Raw genomic sequence first — 24,749 nt, 5'->3', positions numbered from 1 at the left:
GTATTGCTGAGTAAACAAACAAACTCAGTGGCTTAAATAAAAATCAGTTATTTGCTCATGCATCTGGGAGTTGGGGGAGGGGGGGTGGTTGGCTAGTGACTATTCCAGTCTGCACTCAGCTGGGATGGCTCTGCTCCACATGTCTTCATGTTCCTTGGACTAGTTGATCACAGTATTCTGATGATGATGGCCAAGGCATTAGGCCAAATGGAAAATCACAAGATCACCTGGCCAAGGCTCAGACCTGGCACTGTCACTTCCATCTCATTCTAATGGCCAAACCAAAGAACATAGCTAAACTCAAAGTCAAGAGTCAGGGAAATGTCTTCTATCTTTATGGAAGAAATCCAAGGCCACATGACAGAGAGTGTGAATACTGGGTGGGGTGAGAGTCGGGGGTCAATACTTCAATCTACTCCAGGGAAGAACAAGTTTTCCTACAATGTGTATTAACAAAATCTCCCCATATGATTGCACAAAGTATCAATTTTTTTTTCCAATGATGCAACAATTTATTTTAAAGTGACAGGAATGCTTGAGGCTGTAAATTACCTTTTAGCCTCATCTCCATGAATGCCCTGGCTTGCACAAACCTTCCACTAGAACCCAACTGGCCAAATTATTGGTTTCCAAGTGTACCCTGTAATTCTACACCTTCTTGCCTTTACTTAGATCAGTGGTTCTCAAAGTGTGGTCCCTGGAACCAGGAGCATCAACATCACCTGAGAACTGGTTAGAAATGCAAATTCTAAGTCCTTCTCCAAGACTTACTGGATGGATCAGAATCTCTGGGGTTGGGATCCAGCAATCTGTGCTTTGGTAATGCACATTATCATGTGATGCATATTTAAGTATGAAAACCTCTGGCTTAGAGTATCCTTCTTCTCCCTCCTGCACTTGAAGAGGATACTTGAGTCTGCTCCTCTCATTAAGCCTAGTAATAACTCTCCAGAGAATGCCCTCTGCCACCACCTCCTCTGGCCAAGATTCTCCATTTCTCAAGCATTTATCATGTGTTCTGTGAACTGTTAATGACTTTTTCATATTACTGTGTCTTAACTTCCCAGCCCAACTGTAGATAGGTCAGCAGACCATTTACTGTGGAATTTAGTGTAGGAAGGATGTAGGTTCCGATCCCAGCTATGCCTTCACTCAGTGCATGGCCTTGGACAAGGGGCGAAACCTCTCTGAGCCTCTGTGTCCCCAGATGAACACGGGATTGATAATATTCACCCACCGGACAGCTACTAGATAGAGAGTACTTGACGCTGTGCCTGGCCCGTGGTCGGCATGGTGCAAGAATTCTAGGGCCAGTACTTGGGCTTCTTCATCGTAAGCATCTGACCCAGGGTAGCTGAACACATTTGACCATTCATTAAACATTTGCTCCGTTTTAAATATAAACAGGATTTCATTCTCTGGATTCTCTCCCGAGTTCCAAGCTTTCATATGTCACACATTATTCATTCTCACTTCCTTCTTTAGTCACAAGAGTAGAGGTCTGAAGGAGAGTCAAGGCCTTGGAACATTATGGCCAGTGAGCTCAGTCCAGTCCCCACCTGCCTATCTGAGAAATGTGAAGCAAAGACATTTACGAGCTCCAAATCTCGGTGGACGTTGTCTCCTGGCCTTGTGCCTCTTTTCAATTATAAGAGGCAGGGAGCCTCTTCCTCAATTTCAGAAAGATGGACCTGTGGACATTCAGCTGTCTTATCAGTGCCATATGAGGACACAGCGATTCCCAGCATGGACGTGAACGAAATGCTAAATTACCCCAGCGAAAATCATCCCCATCAGAGAGAGGTGGACTACAGCTTTCTGAGCTGACTCCCAGGCCTTGCTGTATTAGTCATTGTCACCCTGTACCTTTGCTAATTTCACTTCTTTGTGAAGGCCCCAGAGGTTCCAGCTGAATAGATGGGTGACTCATCTCAGGGGACAAGGAGAATTAAAATGCCCTTAATTAGAAAGGCATTTGGATTTGTCACACCTAAGAATTTAGAGATGTAAACTCTACTTAAAAACATTATAGAGAAAAGATTTGTGAATTTAGCCATAATTACTTTCATTCCATTCTCAAGAAATGCTAATTATGAAGGTAGTTTTTGTAAAGAAATCATTATATGTGGGGGAAAGGTTTAATCACCATGCATTTGGAGACAAAGCATTCATTTGCGGGCAGATAACACAGATGCAAAAACTGTTTCTAGGGAACAACATCATTCTACTATTTAAAAAAATATATTACAGCAGCCCTGCGGGAATGTTTGCACCATGCTGAAGGATGTCCAGACACTTGGAACTGGAAGTACCAGAAAAAGAGAGAGCAATCAGTTTTTCTTTTTCTTTTCTTTTTTTAATTTTTTTTTAAAGCTTTGGTTTTTTTTTTTTAAGATTTTATTTATTAATTTGACAGACAGAGATCACAAGTAGGCAGAGAGGCAGGCAGAGAGAGAGAGAGAGGAGGTAGCAGGCTCTCTTCTGAGCAGAGAGCCCGATGCGGGGCTCGATCCCAGGACCCTGAGACCATGACCTGAGCCAAAGGCAGAGGCTTTAACCCACTGAGCCACCCAGGTGCCCCAGCAATCAGTTTTTCATCTCAAAGAATATACATTGGAAGTGACCGTGTCAAACCTTACCTGAATCCCTTGCTCCCAGGAAGCAGTGATGGCTGAGAAATCCCCTGCCCTTTGTCCTTTGTGTTCAGAGAAAGGGATAAGGGAAAAGGAACACCCTTCTCTAGGATAGTCCAAGGTACAACTCACCTCCGCCCTCCCTCAAGGACTCCTTTATTTTATAAAATCCCAATTTTTCCCTCTCTTCTTTGAGACATTCCCCCTTTGTTGGGCATTTTCCCTATCGCAATAGCCTGAATAAAATAATCTCAGATGTCTGGGGAACTCTGTCTTTGCTAGAAGAAAAAAATAAAAATTAAAAAATAATAATAATCAAATAAAAAATATATATGTATATATATACTGTATGTGTACACACACACACACACACATGCACTCATGTTTTCTCCCAACTAAAAAGCAACTAGTAAGTCGTTAAATCTGTCTCTACTTGGCGCCAGGTACAGAGCTGAACATTATAGTCAATGAGTCATGTCAATGGTGTATCTACACCTAACTTCAAACCAACCTGTTTATAATCACTTTCTAGCTGGATGTTTGGCTTATGTGCACACCCGTGGGTACTGCCCATTAGAAAGCTCAGACCCAGGTGTGGCTCAGTCATTAAGTGTCTGCCTTCGGCTCAGGTCATGATCCCAGGGTCCTGGGATTGAGCCCCACATCAGGTTCCCTGCTCGGCAGGAGGTCTGCTTCTCCCTCTCCCACTCCCCCTGTCCCTGCTTGTGTTCCCTCTCTGTGTCTCTCTCTGTCAAATAAATAAATAAAATCTTAAAAAAGAGAGAGAAATAGAGAAAGAAAGAAAGAAAGAAAGAAAGAAAGAAAGAAAGAAAGAAAGAAAGCAAGCAAGCAAGCTCAGACCTTAGTTTTTCTGCAACTGGGAACACTCCCTGGTCTTTAAGACCAAAGGCCTACGGGTTAATGTCCTTCTCTGGTCTGGATGCCCGCCATCTTCTGGCTGACTTCTGCAATTGCACAGGTCACCTGCTGACAGATGTTCCAGATAAAGCCTTAGCAGCCTGAGGCTCCTTGGGGACCATCTGACTTCCCTGCCAGGCCCTGCTAATGTCTGTGTAGTGTGAAAGACAGGATTCCCAGAACAATTAAGGCAATGATTTTATTCAAGCTATTGTTATAAGGAAGATGCCCATTAATGAGGAATGTCTCAAAGAAAAGAAAGGAGCCCTGGCATTTTCTAGAGGCAAGCAGGCAAGGGAATCACCCTCCATTCTTACGGAAGTCAGGAGGAAGGAAGGAGGCGGTTCTAATCTTGAGAGAGATCACCTACAGTTAGCCCTTTCTCAGAACACAGAAAGCTGGGAGATTTTGCAATCAGCCTACTTTTGAGAAGCAGGGGACGCCAATAAAAACCAACATTGTCACTAGTGTCTGAGTCCCCTCCCCCCAAACTCACCAAAAGCTAAGTCCCAACTCTGGCAAGCCCTTGCAGGCCACCGTGTGTCAGAACAAAATCCGCTTCTTTTAAAGCAATACTTGTCAACTGTCTTACAACAATGCTTTGTTTTCTTGAGGCAACTGGACTGAGCTAATTGGCCACCCTAATGGTTTTTCAGCAAACTAGCTTCCAGAACGCTGGCCCTCTTCCTCACAGCAGACCTAAGATCAGTCACACAGACCTGGTGTTTTGTCCCTTTCTGAAGACAGTGCTAAGGTCCGGGAGGGTCCTGACCTATCTCACCAGCCCCACACCACCACTCTTTCCCCAGAGCTAGAGAGCCTTCAATAAATGCCGGCTGAACGAAAGCATTTTTGATGTATACTTATCATTCATTCATCAAGCAGAATCATTTTTAACCACTCTCCAGCTCTGAAAATCTCAAGCCTGTCAGCTGCATTCATATCTTATATCCTGAGAGGAGACAACGACCAGCGGGCCTGTTTATGCTCCTGGGTCTCCCGCTCCCACACCTGGTCCTGGGCTTGTCCAATACACTGGGTGTCAGAACAACACTGGGGAAAGTCACTTGATATCACAGCAAGGACCAAAAGCAGAAGGAAAACAAAAATCTCCAACAAAAGTGCAGGTAGAGGCCCTACAATGGTCAGCACGGTATGATTGAACAGCAAAGCCCCTGCAGAAAACCCAGAGCTTAGGCTTCTGGGAATGTTGTTAGAACAGCAGGAGAACCTCTCAAGGGGTTGGAAGGCTGCCTTCCAGGACAGCATCGGGGAGAATGTTTTCCTATGTGGAAAGAAGGAGGCTGCCGGTAGCCCCAGCGGGCCTGAATAAGGGAGGCAGAGAGCTCCAGCATCACAGGGCCATGGAGAAGATTTTCTTCCAGAGAATACTGGAAGGGAGCCACACCTGCCACAGAAAGCAAGCTCAGCCCTTCAACCAGGCCACAGTAACCAGCGCCTTGCGGCAAAGCAAATGGCGACAGATGGAACCACATGTAGTGAGACTGAATCAGACTCAAATGACTTCTTTAACCACACAGACTAAAGGTTATTGCCCTCACTCTGAGCAAGGAGAACTCCTAATATACTATCAGACCCCACTCTTGATAGCATTGCAGAGACAGAGGATACAAATGGGATATGGGAGGACCAGGCCATGTCTGATGGGAGAACTCTGACCCCCAGCCCCTGTAGAAGCCTGCCCAGATCAGTCGGGACCTGGCCAATGGCCACCAGCTTCCAAGTCAGGACCAAGCAAAGCAGCTGTATGAGCACAGAATAGGCCGTCCTGAAATGCTTCACTTTGGCCTAAAGATTCCTTGAAGCTGGATGGACATGAGAATGGACAGACGCAGAAGGAAGTGTTCCCAGAGCTTCCCTTATCGACTAAAGGCAGAAACTTCTGAGAAATAAGGACTGTCCTAAATCCCCCTCTCCCAGGGAAGTTTTATGGCCAAAGAAGACAGAAATGTGGTGCCAAGATAGACCTGCTCAAATAACTTCATATTTCATTTGCTTCCTCCCCATACTTACCAGCCACAGTCGGCTGCCCTTGGAAGCCAGAAAGGCTTTTCCTTTGTCCCGTTACTTCTCTGCACGTGCACTGTTCTAATGGTCCCTTTTGTGCTGTTCATCATTGAGATTCCTCCTGTGTGATGTGTGCGGCTCACATTAATAAACTGTTTTTCTCTTGTCAATCTGTCTTTCATTAGTCTAATTTACAACGACCCAGTGGAACCTACGGTGGGGAGAGGAGGAAGATTCTTATTTCTCCCCAGTGTACTTGTCTACTGGAGTCGTTAGGAGAACCGATTTTGTAGGTATATCATGAGGATTCAGAGAGTTTGTGCCTCAGGTTAATGCCAAGCACATAATAGCACTTTGGTAAGATTGCTATTGCAAACTATTGCTATTTTAGGGCTTGTTAGTCTCAGCTCATACTTCAGTCGCTGTCAGAAAGACCACGGCCAAAGCACGCTTTTGAGTTCTGGGTATTTGCACACTTGGACCAGCTGGGCCCTACTGGGCAGGTAAAACTCTCTCGGGAGGATTCCTTACGTGGTGACGCCCACTCTGAACACTGGCCTCCTGAAGTCATCTCAGTCTGATCCAATTCTCTCTAGATGTGCTACATGTCACTTACCATCTAGAAAGTGAAAGGAAAGTCCGTCCTCGGGTGGCCGAGTGAAAAGCGGGATCTGCAGTTAGACACAGGGAACGGGGCGGATCTGCTGGCCAGAGGGAGAAGGTAAAATACTCTGTGTGTGTCTGAGAGTGACGTGTTTTCATAGGTGACAGGTGCTGTTATGGGTGCAGCGGCGTCCCCACTCCAAGTAACAGTACGTGGAAGTCCTGGGACCTCAGAATGTGACCTTATTTGGAATTCGAGTCTTTGCAGATGCAGCCAGTTAAGATGAGGTCACCGCGGAGTCAAATGGGTCCCTACTCCAACCTGACTAATGTCCGTACAGAAAGGAGAAACTTGACCACAGACACACACAGGGAGAAAGCCATGTGAGGACTGCAGTTCCGCAGTCACAGGCCAAGGAACTCCTGGAAGTCTGGGGAAAGGCCTGGATCAGACCTGCCCTAGAGCCTTCAGGGGGGCCGGCCCCACCGTCCTCTTGATGGCAGACTTCTGATACAGTCCTGTTGCTCTAGGTTACCGGTTCATAACGCTGGGTTACTGGCAGCCTTAGCAAACTAATGCATGTGTGGAAGAGCTAGGCGCCCACACAAGGAATCTACACGGTCCGAAACCCTGCTCTACTCCAAAAGAGAAAATTAATAAAACAGGAAATAAAGCTTGCCACCAGCCTTTAATTCACTCCATAAAGCAGGACTTGCTACTCAGGAAGCGTTGATGGGAGTGTGCCCTGATACAGCTTTGTGGGAGTGTAGTTTGACAGTAACTGTCAGTAAGAGGCACATATCCTTGGGTACAGGAATTTCATTCACAGGACTCAATCCTGTATACTTAGTGGCATTAAATGCACAAAGATATTTAATTCAGCATTCGTCAATAACAGCCCAGATGTGGGAGAAAAAAAAGGGGGGGTGGGAGACTTTAGGTCCTTCAGTAGTCATGACCCATCCACAGAGTACAATGGGCAAAGCTTAGCCATTCCTGGGCCAATCTCCATGCTAACGATGGAAAACTTTCCAAGCCTCACTATTAAGAAGGGGGAATAGCAAATTATACTTCAGTAAGCGAAATGGGTAACAATTCGTGTTTTTAAAAACAGTAACAGGAAAAGCAAATTATACTTCCCTAGGTATAATGCAGAACAATTCATGTTTTTAAAAAACAGGAACAAGGGGGGCACCTGCGTGGCTCAGTTAAGCGTGTGCCTTCTGCTTGGGTCCGATTCCAGGATCCTGGGATTGACCCCAGCATCACAGGCTCCCTGCTCAGTGGGAGCTTCACAGTGGGAGTCTGCTTCTCCCTCTACCCTTCCCCCCTGCTCATGATCTCTTTCTCTCTCAAATAAATAAATAAAATCTTAAAAAAAAAAAACAAAAACTGTAACAAGGGCTTGAGGATGGAGGGGAAGGGAAGGAGGCTTGACTCTGAAAGTGTAGCCCAAGGGGGATCTTTGTGGGAAAGGAGCAGTTCTGCATCCTGACTGTGGTAGCGGTCCCAGAAATCTACACATGTGATCAAATGACACAGAACTGCATTGTACTAATGTCGATTGCCTGATTTTGACATTGGGAGTGGAGGAGCAGAAAAAAATTTTCCTTCTTCCTTTCTAAAAGGCTCTTTCGCTGTTCTAATAATTAAATTGACAAAGACAGATTAACAGGAGACACGTTGTATACATATGGAAGCCACATAAAAATATAAGACTCAAAGAAGTGACCAAAGCAGGAAGCTTTTATACCTTTTAGACAAAGAAACAATACACTTGTGAAGAATGGAAAGACAAAGGGCTTTAGGCTTGGAATAGTAAATTAGTGAAGAAGTAACAATGGGTGTTTATACAACCTTCCCAGCCATAAATTCCCTTTCTCTGGTGATAAGGCTGCCTTCTACTCTCCGGTACAGGGAAGGGACCTTTCACAGGGGAGATTTATTTCCTGCTTTCAGGGAGACAAAGGAGGATCAGAGTAACCTTGCACGGGCTGTTTCTCAAGTAACTTTGATTCACAATAATCACTATGTCGATATCCTGGGGTGGCATATTCTATTCCCCTTCAGGGGAAACTGTGCTAAGGATATAAGGGATCTCTCTGCACTGTCTCTTCAACTTCCTATGAATCTGTGGTTATTTCAAAATGAAGACTTATAAATAGAAGCATGGAATAATAAAAGATTATGTAGAACCCTGGAAAAGAGTAAAGTGATGATATGTGATATAAGTATAAATAACATATATAAATATACATGTGTGATATAAAAAGTGATGCATGTGTGTATGCGTCCACGTGTGGATATGAGAGTCTATACATGCAGAGGGAGCTGAGAGCACAGCCTGGATTGTTGACATTCCTTAGTCTGGGAAAGGAATGGAATCTGGGGAGAAAGGAAGACAACTTACACTATACCTGTGTCAACTTTGGTACTGATAGAATATTTTACAACAGGGGCACCTGGGTGGCTCAGTGGGTTAAGCCTCTGCCTTTGGCCCAGGTCATGATCTCAGGGTCCTGGGATCGAGCCCCGCATCAGGCTCTCTGCTCAGTGGGGAGCCAGCTTCCCCCTCTCTGTCTGCCTGCCTCTCTGCCTACTTGTGATCTCTCTCTCTCTCTCTCTCTCTGTCCAATAAAAATAAATAAAATCTTAAAAAAAATAAAATAAAATTACTTAAAAAAAAAAAAAAGAATTGTTCTTTTATAGAACATCCTTTGTCCACCTGGGAGGGACAATACTGACTAAACCACTTTTGTCTTCCAATCTAGAATTCAAAATAAAGAAAGGTAAGAAGGGGTTTTGGGGGGGGATACCTGAAATTGAAGAGTATCACTTTACACATCAGCTCTTTGGTGAACCACTGGGGTTTTATCTGTCCCACAGGGAGGAGATTCAACACAATAGAGAAGGTACTGGGCAAAGAGGCCCCCAGGCTCATCATCAGCACGTAGGCCTCTCCCCCAGCAGCTGTGATCAGGAACTGCTTCCAGCTAAAGCTTCCCAGTGTGTTTAGGGAAGAAAGTGTTTGCTAAACAAAACAATACCATAAACAAGGAAAAAGAGAACTTGTTTTGATCTATGTTGGAAAAACGGGAGAAACTCCTGAAACCAATGGCCTACAAAGAAGAGTAGGGGGTCCTGTAAGAGAAAAATATTATAATCACTCCCTTTCTCTTACAAATCAGGGCTGGGGGTGAAGAGGGTAGCGAGATGGAGGGGGCGAATGTCCCACCCAGGAAAAACCTGCATTGGAAGGACTGAGTCTACTCCACACACACCTTACAGGAAGTCTCTTCTTCCTGCTCCCTTTGGCCTTGAAAGGCCGCAGAATATGCCACTCCAAAATATTCCTCTTCCGCATACGAATTATTTTGAGCTGATCGTTTAGAGAAACTGCAGACACAGGAGAAGCTCTGAAAACAGAATTGAAGTCACACTTTTGTGAGGAAAATGGACATTAGAAAGGGGGCCTGTACAGAAGAGTTATTCCCAAAAAGAACTTGTTCTCCCAGGAGACTTATCCGAGAACTTTGTTTACCAAACATTTCCTCTGCTCACTTTCCCGTGAGCTGCCCTCCCTGCCTCGAAGCTCGGCACACCCATTCCTTTCCTTAGCTCAGCCTCAACTGTCTGGCTGCCTGTGGAGTCTCCTCTCTTTGTGGGGTTCCCATATGGTCATTTCTACATGCACAATTAAATGTGGTTTGGTGGTGTTGTTTTTTTCACCTGATCATCTGTCTCTTGTCACAAGGGGGTCTCAGCCAAGAATTCAGAAGGGTAGAGGGGAAATGACCTTTCCTGCCCTACAGTGTGCTCCTATCAGAGTCCCCACAGACCTGGCACCCCAGGTGTCCTCGTGGGCAGGGGGAAAAGGAGCAATATGGGAACAGCCTGCTTCCTCTCCCCAGGGGACTTACCGGGAGTTTGGGACAATTCCCCACCGTCAGAGTGAGTGTGCCTTGGCCAGCCTTGTGCTCCTGCCACATATTTCTCTTGGGATGTTTGCTCAGGGAAAGGGTTATAGTCACTCAATCTGATGCTCAAGCCCATATGATCACCGTCTTCACCCCCAACCCCATCACCGCCCCTTATCACAGCCGAGAACAGTCCTCCACACTTCTATGGGTAAGTCAAAAGGAAGGACCCCCAAACCCCCGTAAAATAATGCCAGCTTTGGGCTGTAACAACTTGATGCTGTATCACCTCCTCTCTCACGACCTCAACAATCAGGGTTGGCAAGAATTTCCCTCTCACAAAACTGGACTTTCTAGGAGGAAAACACAGGAGCAGGTTCTGTCTCCTCCCATCCCTCTTCTCTTTCTTTACGTTATTTCCCCCTAATGACTTGCTACATCTTGTGGGAGGCTAAAAATCCTCAGAACAACTCCAATGAGTGAACAAAAGACAGCTTTCCCTGGATGCACAGGACATCCTCACCAGGAGAAGTTGAGATATAGACAAGTGGCTGAGCTAGGGAAGGACTGAGTATCAACTTTCCCAGAAAAACTGAGTATCAACTCTTAGAAAGCCAGAATTACCATTTTTTAATAGACTTCTTCCAACTTTTTCTTTATAATCATTAAAAACTGTATTGATTAAATACTAAAATATCCAGATAAAAACTGGATCTATGCCACATTGGTCACTAAGGTGTGGCCTTTGCCCTTACAATTTCTTTTAATTAAGGTACAGTTCACATGCCATAAAATTCACTATGCCACCTCTAACTTCTTACTACGACTGTTACGCTAACCAGCTTGTACAATGAATTCAGTCATTGAGTTCCCCAAAGGTATACTTTGCAACCAAGACATTTTAAAGATGATTAAAAACAGGTGCCTGGGTGGCTCAGTGGGTTGGGCCTCTGCCTTTGGCTCAGGTCATGATCTCAGGGTCCTGGGATCGAGCCCCTCATCAGGCTCTCAGCTCAGCAGGGAGCCTGCTCCTCCACCCACCGCTCCCCCCACCCCGTCTCTCTGGCTGCCTCTTTGCCCACTTGTGATCTCTGTCTGCCAAATAAATAAATAAAATCTTTTAAAAAAAGATTAAAAACAAGATACAATGCTTAAAGTCAGTGACAACTAAGACGGCATTGAGGCCTGCGGAGGCCTCCCCCAGCTGGCCCCTCTTCCTCCCAGCCTCATCTCGGACCTTCTCCCAGTGTCTGCTGGCCCTGCTCCACAGGTCTGCCCTCAGTTCCCTCCCCATCAAGACTTTCCTGCCTTGGGCTTTGCTCTTGTCATTGCCCCTTCTGAAGTTCCCTCTGGACCTTTGCAAGGCCAGGGCCTTGCTTAAGTCACAGCCTAAATGTCCCCTCCTTGCTCTTTTAATGTAAAGACCTCCACTCCTGTGTCATTCTATCTCCCTCCCAGCCCTTAGCACAACTTGCAATATCTTTTAATTTATTCATTTACACAGCTAGTCTCTGTCTTGTGCCCCCCAGAAACCAAGCTCCACGAAGGTACAAGTCTGTCCAGATCATTAACAGTACAGAGAAGGTCTTCAATAATTCAAACAACGAACGAACCTACTTTCAATGTTTTCCTAGCTCAGACTGACCTAAAACTCTGGAGCTTTGATTACCCATTATCTGTGTTGCTATAACAGACCCGAATTGCTTTCTGAGGAAAGTGTTGGTCTTTCTCACATATACAACTACCACCCACCTCCACCGGGCAGGTGGGCCAGCCCTCAGCTCAGGCACACGTCCTGCTCAGACTCCCCAGTTTGCCTGAAAGGAAGCCCACCCTTCCCCAACCCCGCTCTTCATCAGAGGACAGAACATCAGACTTACTGCTGGCCTATACTTAGCCTCGCTCACTTAGCTGCAAGAAAGAGTACTGATGGGGGCGCCTGGGTGGCTCAGTGGGTTTTAAAGCCTCTGCCTTTGGCTCAGGTCATGATCCCAGGGTCCTGGGATGGAGCCCCGCATCGGGCTCTCTGCCCACTGGGGAGCCTGCTTCCTCCTCTCTCTCTGCCTGCCTCTCTACCTGCTTGTGATGTCTGTCAAACAAAATAAATAAAATCTTAAAAAAAAAAAAAAAAGAAAAGAAAAAAAGAAACAGTACTGGTGGAGAACATGCCGTCCTTCCTTTTCTTTAATTTTAAATGCAACCTTTGGAGTCCGCCAGACCCTTAGAAAGAAAAATTGAAGCATTTTTGCTTCCCATACAAAAGTTTGTACTAAACTATACTTTTTTACCACATTGTTGACCTACATTGGAAGATGCTATGAGAAACAACCTAGGAAGCTCATTATCACATATTATTATACATTCTATCCGAATGGTTTTGAAGATATTATTTGCTACATCGCACTGGGCTTCCTATTGAAGACCCACAGAAGAAATTCCTCACCTCTCGGTAGCCAAGAATAGCCCTTCTCCGAACCACTGGTTAGTTCTTAAGCTTTTTCACGCTAGGAATCTTGTTCATTCCTGTGCTTTGGAGGCTAAGAAGCTCACAGCCACACATTTGGGGTCCTACCTTGGGCACTTTATGTACTAACCTTACTTAGGCCTTTATCAGATGTTCCATACCCTTACTTTCTTTTGACCCCAATTTCTTTACTCCTTTTTTTATCTTGTTAAACTAAACATATTATAGGAGGTTTCATATCTTTTCTGGAACAAGGCAGGAAATCTACACAAATAGAGCTAGTATTTTGGCAGTCTGCTACCTTGTTACACAAAAACTGGGCTGTAGGGTGCACTGGGGTGGCCTGACTTAAAATACAGACCTGGTAGCATTTCCAAAGTTTATTTCTGAGGTTCCTAGGATCACCCCCAGGACTGCTGAGACTCAACCCCAGAGAGAAGTCCACAGGATGATCTGCTGGAGGAGATGTTCCATGCTGCCAGGAACAAAGAAAACACACAATGGCCTCCAACTTGAGCACCAAGCCAAACCCATTAGATTGAAGGCCAGGAGTTGGAGCTGTTCCTTTGCAACAGAGCTGCTGCTTCTTCCCCAGCAGCTTTGTTTCCAGTGTGCTCCAAGTGCAGACCAACCCTCTATTCCATTCATCAACCCTACAATCCCATCTCTCACCTCATTGCCCTCCAGAGCCCTTCTGCTCAAGTCCATTACCAACACACCCCCAAAACTCTCAGCCTCTTCTCAGAACAGTTCCTTCTCATCCCTCCGGGAATCAGATGGCCTCTAATCATACCCCTTCCTTGAAGCCAAGACCACCATCTGAGGAAGGTCTGGGGTGCCATTAATATAGAAGATAATGTGGTACAATGATCATTCTATGTGACCATGAAGATACAGCCCTGGCTGCAGCTTTTCCTTCTGCACTGCACATTCCAAAGAGCCTGGAGATGCTGAAGCTCTTGGGGAAGGAGACTCCAACAAGAGACTTTACCATCCCTTATGGTTTTTCACCTACTACTCTCCTGGTCACTCCTGCCCATGCACTGATGGCTTTTGGCATCTGTCATGCTCCCTTTCCCTTCCTGCCACTGTTATCATTATTCCTAGTGATTTCAACATCCACGTGGATGACCCACTCCACACTCCGACCGTCCCTTGGTTTCACAGTCTTGGCTTCTATTATCTTTTCCTTTACCAGATCAGAGCTTCAACACTGGAATCATCACCAGTAACAGTGTCAGATCAAATATTCTCAAAGTCAGACCTCCAGCTCTTTGACCATCCTCTTTCCATTCACCTTCTCTAGCACTCTCTCTCTCTCCAGCCAAGGTAGTCATTGAGCCCACCATTTTTCCACAATCTAGAGCCCTCATTCTGTCCTCACTTCCTTATCCATCTACACTCCACAGTCGGGTACTAGAAACACTCTCTTGCAAATAGTCTTAATGCTTTGGTTGCTCTTTCCTCCCACTGTGCTCACCTAGCAGAACCCCAACCCTGTTTAACCCAAACATATAATGAAACATTTCTGGAGAGACTCACATGGCTGGGATGACTGGACTTGCTTCAGATTTTTATGACCACAAATAGCAAACGTGCACGCAATGCTGACAGGCACTCATCTACGCTTCCTGAATAATTGTGCTTTCCCATTCTCTGGAATTACATCAACCAAGTCAATCCAGGCCATAAATGAGAATCTTTCCCCAGACTCTGGCTGGCCACCAAAAATCACTCATATTTTGCAGGCCAGTGTGGAACCATGGCCCCTTCTGCATTTCTGGGGCTCCTTGGGGGCATCTCACATATGCTCTCGTACAGTCTTCTCAACATTATCCTCTTCACCCTTCTCTCACTGATACCTGCTTTCTAAAAACACACTTGAGGTGGCACCTCCCTGTGGCTGGCCACTGATAGGTTACCGTCCAAATAACACTGTAGTGGAAATGTGTCTTGTCTGTTCAGGGGCCCTCCCCCCACCCCTGCAGTGCTGAGAGGGCTGTAGTCAGAGCGTCCACAGACACGACACTGGGCACTTGACCTGGACCCAGCCCATCAGAGAATCCAGTTCCCCAGCAACAATGACTGGTCCAGGAATGGTCACTGACCCAAGCCCAGTGACTCAGAGTTCTTCTCTATAAATAATAATGAATTTGCTACCCTGGAAAGATATACATCTGGAAAACTGGTAGCATGTTTCCTTAAAAGTAGGGGAAACCAAGGTGCCTGGGTGGCTCAGTCAGTTGGGTGACTGATCCCAGGGTCCTAGGATCAGGTCATGATCCCAGGGTCAGGATTGCAGGGTGCTAGGATCAAGCCCCGCATCGGAATCCCTGTTCAGTGGCGAACCTGCTTCTCCCTCTCCCACTCCCCCTGCTTGTGCTGTCTGTCAAATAAATAAATATATAAATAATCTTAAAAAAGGGGAAAAAAAAGTAGAGGAAAGCCTTTTTCAAGAGGCCTATGAGCCAGAGAAATGGAGAACCCAAGTACCATCATGAAGGTCCTCGTCCATCCAGACCTGAAGATCTGTCGCTGGACTGGACAAGTCGTTAGTCTCCCTTGGTGCTCAAGCCAATTTCATGCAGGTTTCTTCTGTTTGTAACCAAAACTGACTATAAGAGAGTTAGTTGTCCATACCAAGAGTGCCATCACCTGGTGCTCTCAGCAATGCTCCCATCCAGGAGCCAAGTTGGCCGAAGCTGCCTGGTGTTTTTACCATGCACGAGACACACTGTTCCATGCAGGCGAGGAAAGGATACCCCGTCCACTGTACCACATATTGAAGTGCAACCTGCTGCCCAGAAGCTCACCAGTTCCTACACCCTCTGCCAGCAGCCACGCACTCTACAGGTGACACCAAGTTCTGGAACCTGAAATGCAGGCAGATATGCAAGGCATGAGCCTTGACTTCCTCCTCAGTCCAGACTTTCTCTGAGCTCCACTGCAAATATCTCTCCTCCCTCCCCTTCCAGTCGACAGCCCTCTGCCCACCTTTTGTCACACATGTACAGACACAGCTAAACAGCAAGTTCAGTTCAGTCTGCGCACTCACACACACGCGCACACATGCACATACTTCTAAGTTTAAAGTAATGAAGAACCACCAAGGGAGAGGATTGTAAAATGTTTTGATGGGAAGGGTCAAGAGGAAGGAGATCCATGCAAAGAAAATGAAGAGAAGAATAAATATAATAACTTGAATGACTTTTACAAGACTTAGAAAGGGCATTAAGTTCTTCTCGTCAAATGCCAGCCAAAAAAAAAAAAAAAAAAATTTCTAACCACTATTTAAAAACATTGCCAAACTGTAATTTCCTATGATTGAATTCAACATCTAATTGGTTTCTGGCTGGTACCATTTTTGAGGAATTGCCCCTTGGATCGCCAAGCCTGCAGGGGGAACAGCCATGGTCATACAGAATGGCCTCCCTCCCACCCCCTGACCGCAGGCCAGAAGCCTCCATCCCATGAATTTGGAATGAAAGCTAAGAGAGGCAGCACAGCCCTACCAGGGTGGGTGTGGGAATTATAAATGGCAGGCACTGTTGGCAGCTCCTAGAGACAGTTCTAGAGACTGGGTTGCTGGCTCTTGTCTACGCTGAGTCCCAGTCACATCTCGGATTATGGATTCTGTCAAAGACCCCAACAGTCGCACAAAAAATTCTACTTGCTGAAACCAGATCAAATGGATTTTGTTACTCGCAGCCAAAAGAGGATTAATTTAAAATGACATCTAATGAACCAAATAAGATCGTTAGAGGAATTTGAAATGAGAAGAGCAAAGGATTGATAATTAATTAATCAATCAATTAAGCAGGAATCTGTGTTTGCAAGGGAGGAGAGGTTGCTGGAGACTGGGTGACAGAAGAGGGACCATGGGTGCAGAATTCTCCCCAAAAGCTAATCATTCCAAGGTTACAGAAGGAGCAATCCCTTTGAGAAAGAAAACCAGCAAAGACGAATGTCTTAGGAACATGCAGAAAGGGGCCAATCTTTAAAATTGAGACTTGAGAAGAAATCAACAGATTTGTAATAAGTTACCTGCTTCTAAGAAAGTAAAGAATCAAATCAATTTCAGTTGACCCTGTGCCTACACATCTGCCAGGGGTCACACAAGTCCAGTCGACAGCACTGTCCCAGACGGGGTCTCCCACACCTACAGCTCAGAAGCCTATTTCCAAATATTGCACAGCTAAGAACACTTTTCCTGAGAGGAGCCCATGAAGCAGCAGAAGAGAAGATATTTTGCAAAGTTGCAATCACTCCTCCACTGCAAAGGAAAGAAAGCACCACTTAATTTTCATCACCTGATTATCTTATTGAACATGTAAAAGACAAGAGAGAGGAGGAAACTAATGAAAGAGAAGCAGTTTTTTTCTTCTCCTCCTCCTCCTCCTCCTCCTCCTCCTCTTTCTTCTCCTTTCTCTTCTCTTCCTCCTTCTCCTTCTTAAGGTTTATTTATTTGAGAGGGAGAAGGAGAGAGAGCAGGAGCGGGGGAGGGGGAGAGGGACAGGGTCCTCAAGCAGACTCCACGCTGAGCACGGAGCTCAACCCAGGGCTTGATCCCAAGACCCTGAGATCAGGACATGAGCCAAAACCAAGAGTCAGTTGCTTAAGTGACTTTGTCACCCAAGTGCCCCAAAGAGAAGCAATTTTCTAAAATTAAAACAAAAAATTACCAATGCCCAGAAATCTGACCCCATAGTTCCTGAGTGTAAAGACTTTCTGTGACTTCCTGTGACCTATGGATGGAGTCCAAGGTCTGGGTGGCCCTTACCACTTTGCCACTTTCCTCTGTCATCACCCTAACTTTACAATTTTCTAGGGACTGGGTTCTCTAGAAAAGACCAGCAACACTAAATGCTCAAGGTTCTCCAGGTCACCAGAATGATCCATCTCTGTTCTCTGTGGTCAGCCTCCAGCTCATCTCCTAGATTTGTTTTTTGTTTTGTTTTGTTTTGCTTGCGGGGGGGGTCACTGTTCTTCTTACTTCAAATTCCTCTAAAAATCAACTTTGCCTCTTTAAATGTATCTTCTAATTAACACTCTCTGTGCCGCAACTCATAAAAATTGCTTGAGCTCCCTCCAGGAGACAAAATCCAATGTTCACTATTCAGGTAAGGGTAGTGCCCTCTCCAACCCCAGCTGGCTCATGCACCTGCTTCATGTCTTCAGCCCTCGGATAATGGGTCTACCCAGGAAAACTTCACGGGCCTGCTGGGTTAGGTGCTCCTCCTCTGCGCTCCCACTGTGTTCTGCACATTTAGACTGTGAGCTCCTTGAGGACATGACACAGACCATGGCCCCCTGTGTCAGAACTCTGCATGGTTGGCCTTGGGAATTTGATACATGTCTGCTGGACACATATATGAATTATCGAGAAGGTAAATTCTTGCTGGTGACCAATGCAATGGTTATTAATCATTGCCAAAAACATTTTTTAAATTGTTGAACAGTTGTTCTTGGCCCGTGGAATCCTATTTCTCAGCCGTCAATGTCAGTCAACTGCATAACACATTCACCCTACCCCCAAAGTCTCTGGAACCCTCCACTCCTGCAAAGCAGATTTTCCGTTTGAATTTAGGGTTGCTCCACTCACCAACATTATGTTACTCTGGAATGTAAGGCCACACTCATTATTGTGGACTGCATGTCATCCGGTGACGTGAACACTTAATTAGAAACTATCTCATATGTTTCCAATCTCAGCATGTTCTTCTTGAAAGACTGAATGGCAATTATTTAAATAACAATAATAAACACCTTGTACAGAACCACACTTAAGTAGCTGGGATTGGGCTAAGCATTTCACACATATGATCTCACTTCATCCTCCTGGTAACCCTGGGGAATTATGGTCATTTTATAATGGGGGACTGGAGTCCAGAGAGGTTATTTGTTCAGTATGACACAGATGGTAAGTGGCCGAGCCTACGACCAAGGCTATCAGATTCTAAATCACCCACAGGTCACATTCGTGCACGCCTCCGAAAATGACGGACTGAGCATGGATGCAATGAACACCCAGAGGGTGGTGAGAAAACTAGCTAAGGACAAGCGACAGTGTTTCATTATGTTCCCACACAACTTTTTTGTTGCCCTAAGAATATTCGTTTCTTTCGTTGTTCTCTTGTTATGTGTCATAAAGCTGGAAACCGGAGCCCAAGGCTAGGAGTGATGGAGAGAGCATTATTCCTTAGTTCTCCACTGGAATTTGGCATAAAACCATATATCTAAAACCACATTAGGAATCTCTTGAAAGCAATAAGTTTGCAAACTACATTACCAGCAGCAAAGCAAACCACCTTGGGGTTCATGAGCTCTGCGTTCTCCGAGACTAGAACGTAACCATAAATCACCGAGATGTATGAGGGTAAGGAAGGCCTCTGGACACAGTAGACAGGGGCAGTGTTCTCTGCCGCCCCCCTGAGCCTCCTCTGGATACAGCAATGCTCTAACCAGTGTCCAGTGAAACCCCCACCCAGACTGAACGGCAAAATGGTCAAAAAGCAAAGCTCGACCGGGGCTGAGCAGGCGGCCGTTCGACCGGGGCTCACCAGGGTACATTTCGCCACTGGGCCAGGGAAAAAAGTTCTAAAAGTGCTGAGCGCAGATGTTTTAAAGATTTTTTTTTTTTTAATTTGACAGAGAGAGATCACAAGTGGGCAGAGAGGCAGGCAGAGAGAGAGAGAGGAGGAAGCAGGCTCCCCGCTGAGCAGAGAGCCCGATGCGGGACTTGATCCCAGGACCCTGAGATCATGACCTGAGCCGAAGGCAGAGGCTTAACCCACTGAGCCACCCAGGCGCCCCAGATGTTTTAAATGGATGGAAAGAATATATCAAAATTTAATGGTGGAAAATAGGTAAGCTCCTATTTTTCTTCCAGAAACAAGTCTCAATGGTAAGGCCTTGAATGTGCCACACACTGAAAAATATTGCCACTCGAGGACTCACACCTGAGGTCCAAGATTTTCCTCCATCTTTGACTTTCCGTCTCTGTAAGTGACAGGCAATGTGGTTTCCTTGTAGAATTTCGCTGCAGATTGCTTGAGGAAAGTTGACTGGAAAGAAATCTATTGAAAAAAGACAAATGTACTGTGAAAGCCAAGTACATCACTGAGAGGAAATGTCCACGTTCCACGGAACTACAGAAGATTTTTTAAAATGGTAGATGTGAAGCAAGGCAGGGCTGGAAATATTACTGTATATTACGCCTTGTCTAATTAATCTTAAGAACCAAAGTGAGTTCAAGGTGAGAAAGCAGAGCTGTTCCAGGCCTCACCACTGACTTGTCAATTAACAGGAACTTTCTTCTCTATCTCCTGTAGAGGTGCCATTATTGTCTTACTATATGTACCATGGAATGAATGACTCTTCCAACAAAGAACGCCACCATCATATGAGTTCCCACATTAATGTCCTTTCCTCTTGTGTCCCATTTACACATAACCCTAGAGGCAGAATACAGACTGCTGGTTGCCAGGAGCTGAGGGGAGGAGAGAACAGAGAGGAACTATCTATTGGGCACGACGTCTCCTTGTGGGGTGTGGAAAATGTTTGAGACTTGATAGAAGTGGTGATCGCACAACATTGTGAATATACTAAATGTCACTGAATTTTTCATGTTGAAATGCCTAATTTTATGTCCTGTGGATTTCACTTCAATAAAAAAAAAAATCTGGAATAAGAAAAAAGCATTTATTTTATGTCTTTTTAAAAAATGCCAATGGAGGGGCGCCTGGGTGGCTCAGTGGGTTAAAGCCTCTGCCTTCAGCTCAGGTCATGATCCCAGGGTCCTGGGGTCCAGCACCAAATCGGGCTCTCCACTCAGCAGGGAGCCTGCTTCCACTCCCCCTTCTCTCTGCCTGCCTCTCTGCCTACTTATGATCTCTGTCAAATAAATAAATAAAATCTTTTTTAAAAATGCCAATGGAAATGTTAATACTAAAAGTAGGAGTTAGGACTGTGTGATAAATGCTTCTAATAAAAACAAAATTATGAGAGCAGGCGTCCTGTCCTCCAAAGCACTGAAGAGTATTGCATAAAATCTTTCAGATGGGTCATAATCTTCTGAGGAGAAATGGATTCAATCAAAGAACTGTGGGTTTTGTTGAGTGGGGGACTCTCCCAGTCACAATGGTCTATCCACCACCCCCAGGCAAAAAAAAAAAAAAAATGCAAATGAGGACGCCCCTCAAGGTTCTTACTTTAAGGGTGTGGTTTGTTATGTCTGCCTCGTGTTGAACCCTTTGGGGGGTGGGAGATCAAAGCTGTCCGCCCCCACCCGATGGAAGCACTGTACTCTGAGGCAGTCACCTACTCATCTGAAGGCATCAACCTGTCCCCATACTCAGGGGCCAACCTCCCAACAGAGAGAGACAGACCCAAGTTTTCTTCAGGTTTTGTTTTTTTTTTTTAAGATTTATTTATTTGAGAGAGAGAGAGAAAGTGCACATGCATGCGAGAGCACATGGGTTGGGGAGGGGCCAGGGGGAAAGGGAGAAAGACTCAAGCTGACCCCGGCTAAGCCCAGCGCCCAACATGGGGCTCAATCCCACGACCCCAAATCATGACCTGAGCCAAAACCACGAGTCACACACTCAACCGACAGCCACCCAGGTGCCCCTGAGGCAGACCTGAATTTTAGCCAAATCAGGGAAGGTGAGGACACTAGAAAATTCACTTGTGCTGTTTCAGTCTCTGCGAGATTTGCCTCATAGCTTGCCCGCGCAAAACCCTAATCTGAGAAAAGATTAACCTAACTGGAGTTTGAGCCTTTCCCAGGAGTGGGAATCGTAAATGGATCAGGCTGGAATGTCTTGTCCGGGATTTGTGAGGTTATCTGCCCAAGACCCCTGCCCTCCCCACTAAGGGAAAGTGACTTCTCCTGAAATAATCCTTCTCTTTTACGAATAACTTCCTTATGCCACCTCATTTCTGCCTACAAAAACCTTCTATTTTGTACCTGTCCTCAGAGCATGCTTCCGTGGGTTAGGCGGGGTGCTGCCTGATTCGTAGAGTTGAATACAGCCATTTAGATCTTTACATTTACTTGGTTGAATTTTTGTTCTTTAACAAAAGCTACTATAATGAGTAATCTATCCATTCTGAATCCCCGGCCATTTCTCCCACCCCTTCTGTCCTCAGAAAGTAATACTCTAGAATGTGAAATGGCCCTCAGCTAGACCCCAGAACCCGACCTTTACAACTCACCTGCTTGTAACCACCGACCTTTACCCCACATCTTTCCTTCTGCTCCTCCTTCCAGCTTATCTCTTAACTCTCCCAAAAGACCTGAGGGGCATAACATCCCAGGATGGAAACCCAAACTACCCTCCCCAGTAAGAACTGCCCCAACAAAGAGTTCTGGTGGGCCCAGACCACCCAGACTATTTGGAACTCAACCCCCGACTCAGGCCCCCAGAAATGGACCATGGAGCCACCAGAGTGACCAAGTTACCTTTACCTCATTAAAATACTAAAATCTCCACCCAAGGAGAAGCCACCACCTCACTTACATAACATACGATGTATCTGTAGTTCTAGTTCCTCTAGGCGCACCTGCATCCTTACGCCAGCTTCTACATACAGTGATAAGGCTCCCCTATCTAATTCTTCACTTGATCTTAGCCAAAAGGCCGAGAAGCGATCCCCTATCTAATTCTTCAACCTCACCCCAGATAAAAGGGACCTGTTCACCCTGCTTGGGAGTCACAGCTTTGGAAGTTATCCCTCCCACGACCCCCTTCTGTGCTGCAAATAAAAGGAAACTTCACAACTCACCCTGTGCAGTCCCTCTCCGTGACTCACCACGGAGCAAACGCATGGTAGTCTGGTTACAAAACTGCTTGACTCGTGAAATGATTTATCGAAACATGAAACTCTGCTGACCATCATCAGAAAGGCATGGAATTGGCCTAAGCGAGGTCAAAGCCGAATCGGGGACAGAAACAGTGAGCGCCTTTCCTAGTGCATTTCTTTCCACCTGGGATGATCTAGGCGTGGCACCTAACACACGGCCCTTCCTTTCACCTACTCCTTCCAAGCTGAAAACGTGCACAGGACAGTGGCTGGAAAACACGCACATCCAAGCACCCACAGAAAGGAATCCATGAGCTATTACGCCTAGTTGGAAGCCGGCACTGAATGCAAACCTGAAAGCCACATTCGTGTGGCATCTTCATTTAGAAATTCCTGCAGACTGCAGGGGACACAATCTCTTTGTCAGTGTTGACAAGAAAACATACATGCTTATCCTCAAAATGACTGTACCTGGGAGCTCCTTTTCAGCGATGCCAGCACAAAAGGCACCGCAATGCATACACTGGGAACTGTTTGGGGTTTCCAACCAAATCTCCTAGCGTTAGCTCCCTTGAGAAGAAGGGAGGAAATGAACCAAGAAAATAAATATTTGTACATCAAATTGATAACTAGAAAATCAGTAAACCCTAAAGATTGGATACCATTCTATTTGTCTTCCTCTCCTCACTCTAGAATTTTCTGCACATCTCTGTGGAGGAAGAAGGGAGGGAACCCCTTAAAATAGTAAATTGCTGACAGTCCATCTCTACTTGCCTCAAGCCACGACCAGCACAGCGTTCCTCTGTTTACGTATCTCCATTCACGTCACATAACACCAGAACAACAGGGGTTTGCGCTGAGATTCTTAACCAGAGATGGACCACCTGAGTTTGTGAGCTCTCTGGGATTTTTACAAGACGTTGTGTTCACCTGCGACATCTAAAGGAAGGGTCGAAAATGTCCCTGGGCTCTCAGAGAGAGCCCGGACCCAAAAACCCTGTGGACTCTTTATTTTAAAAGGCTCCCCCAAGAGAGAGATTGAATGACTGAGCAGAACCTCATTTTGATTTAGCCCTAGCGTTGCCGTCATCTTCACTGTATTCAGAGTTTCCCTGCAAGGTTTGTTCAACCCATTTTTGTTATGCCTACCACGTGCCAGAATGAAAGGCAGGGCGGAAAACCGCTGCGAAACTCGAAGCCAGAAAATGACGCAGACATTACACGAGAGAACTCACAATGCAAAACCAGATCAGATACATTTTTCGAGACAATGCTTGCTCGGGGTCAGCGATGCCAGAAGTTGACCTGTCCCACTTGAAATTTGAATTCAGATAAACCTCAGCTGAAATGAACCTCTTAAACCCTGCAGCCTTCCCGGAGTATAACCCACACAGGTAGGTAAATCACTGTGAAGGCTACAATTTAAAATCATGTCCCATGTCGGCAGGTATTCCCAAAGAGAAACGAAGTCATTAACGTGTTGTAGTTTCCTAAGATTCCAGTCCTACCTACAATTTTTTTGCACAAGCTACTTACTGTTGGTTTGTCTCCCACGATTCCAGGAGGAGCTAGTTTTGTCCTCTAGAATCTGCTCGAACTAGATTCTGTCTCATCTCACACAAACCCAGGAGGCACAAGTCACATCCATGTGAGCATTATTTAAAAAGCCAAGTTCCAGGGACACCTGGGTGGCTCAGTTGGTTGGGCGACTACCTTCAGCTCAGGTCATGATCCCAGAGTCCCGGGTCGAGTCCCACAGCAGGATCCCAGCTCCACGGGGAGTCTGCTTCTCCCCCTGACCTTCTCCCCTCTCATACTCTCTCTCACTGCCTCTCTCTCAAATAAATAAAATCTTTAAAAATAAATAAAATAAAAAACCAAGTTCCAGCATAGAGAATCCAGGTCCTGATCCTCAGTGGGTAGGTCCCACAGACAACCCTACCCCCAGTCCCAATGTGGTTGTCTGGTTGGCTGCTGAGAGATTATCTAGGACTCAGAGATGTTCCAGTTCACACAGAAAGCAGAAGAGTCTGGTGGGAATTGGCAGTGTTGCAGTCGCAAACCCCACACTTCAAGCCCCAGGCCATTCTGGAAATGGTTCACCCCATTTTACGGATAAGAAAACAGAGGTACATATATACCCATAAAGTGACTCGGTCACTCACAGTGTTCTTCCCACTCTGATGACAGGTAGTTGGAAGAAAGGCAGGCAGGGACAAGGGCCTTCCAACCCACGAGAGGAAACCACCCTTCAACGGATTTTACACCGCCGGGGCAGGAGCACTCCACCTCCTCCCACGTGATAGGTAGATGACAAAAACCTGACTGGGTGGCAGGCGAATGGAGGGTTAATCAGATTAACAGCTCAGCAACAAGCCCCG

The sequence above is a fragment of the Lutra lutra genome, chromosome 14 (genome assembly GCF_902655055.1).
Source record: "Lutra lutra chromosome 14, mLutLut1.2, whole genome shotgun sequence".
Taxonomy (NCBI): domain Eukaryota; kingdom Metazoa; phylum Chordata; class Mammalia; order Carnivora; family Mustelidae; genus Lutra; species Lutra lutra.
This window is presented reverse-complemented; position numbering follows the sequence as displayed.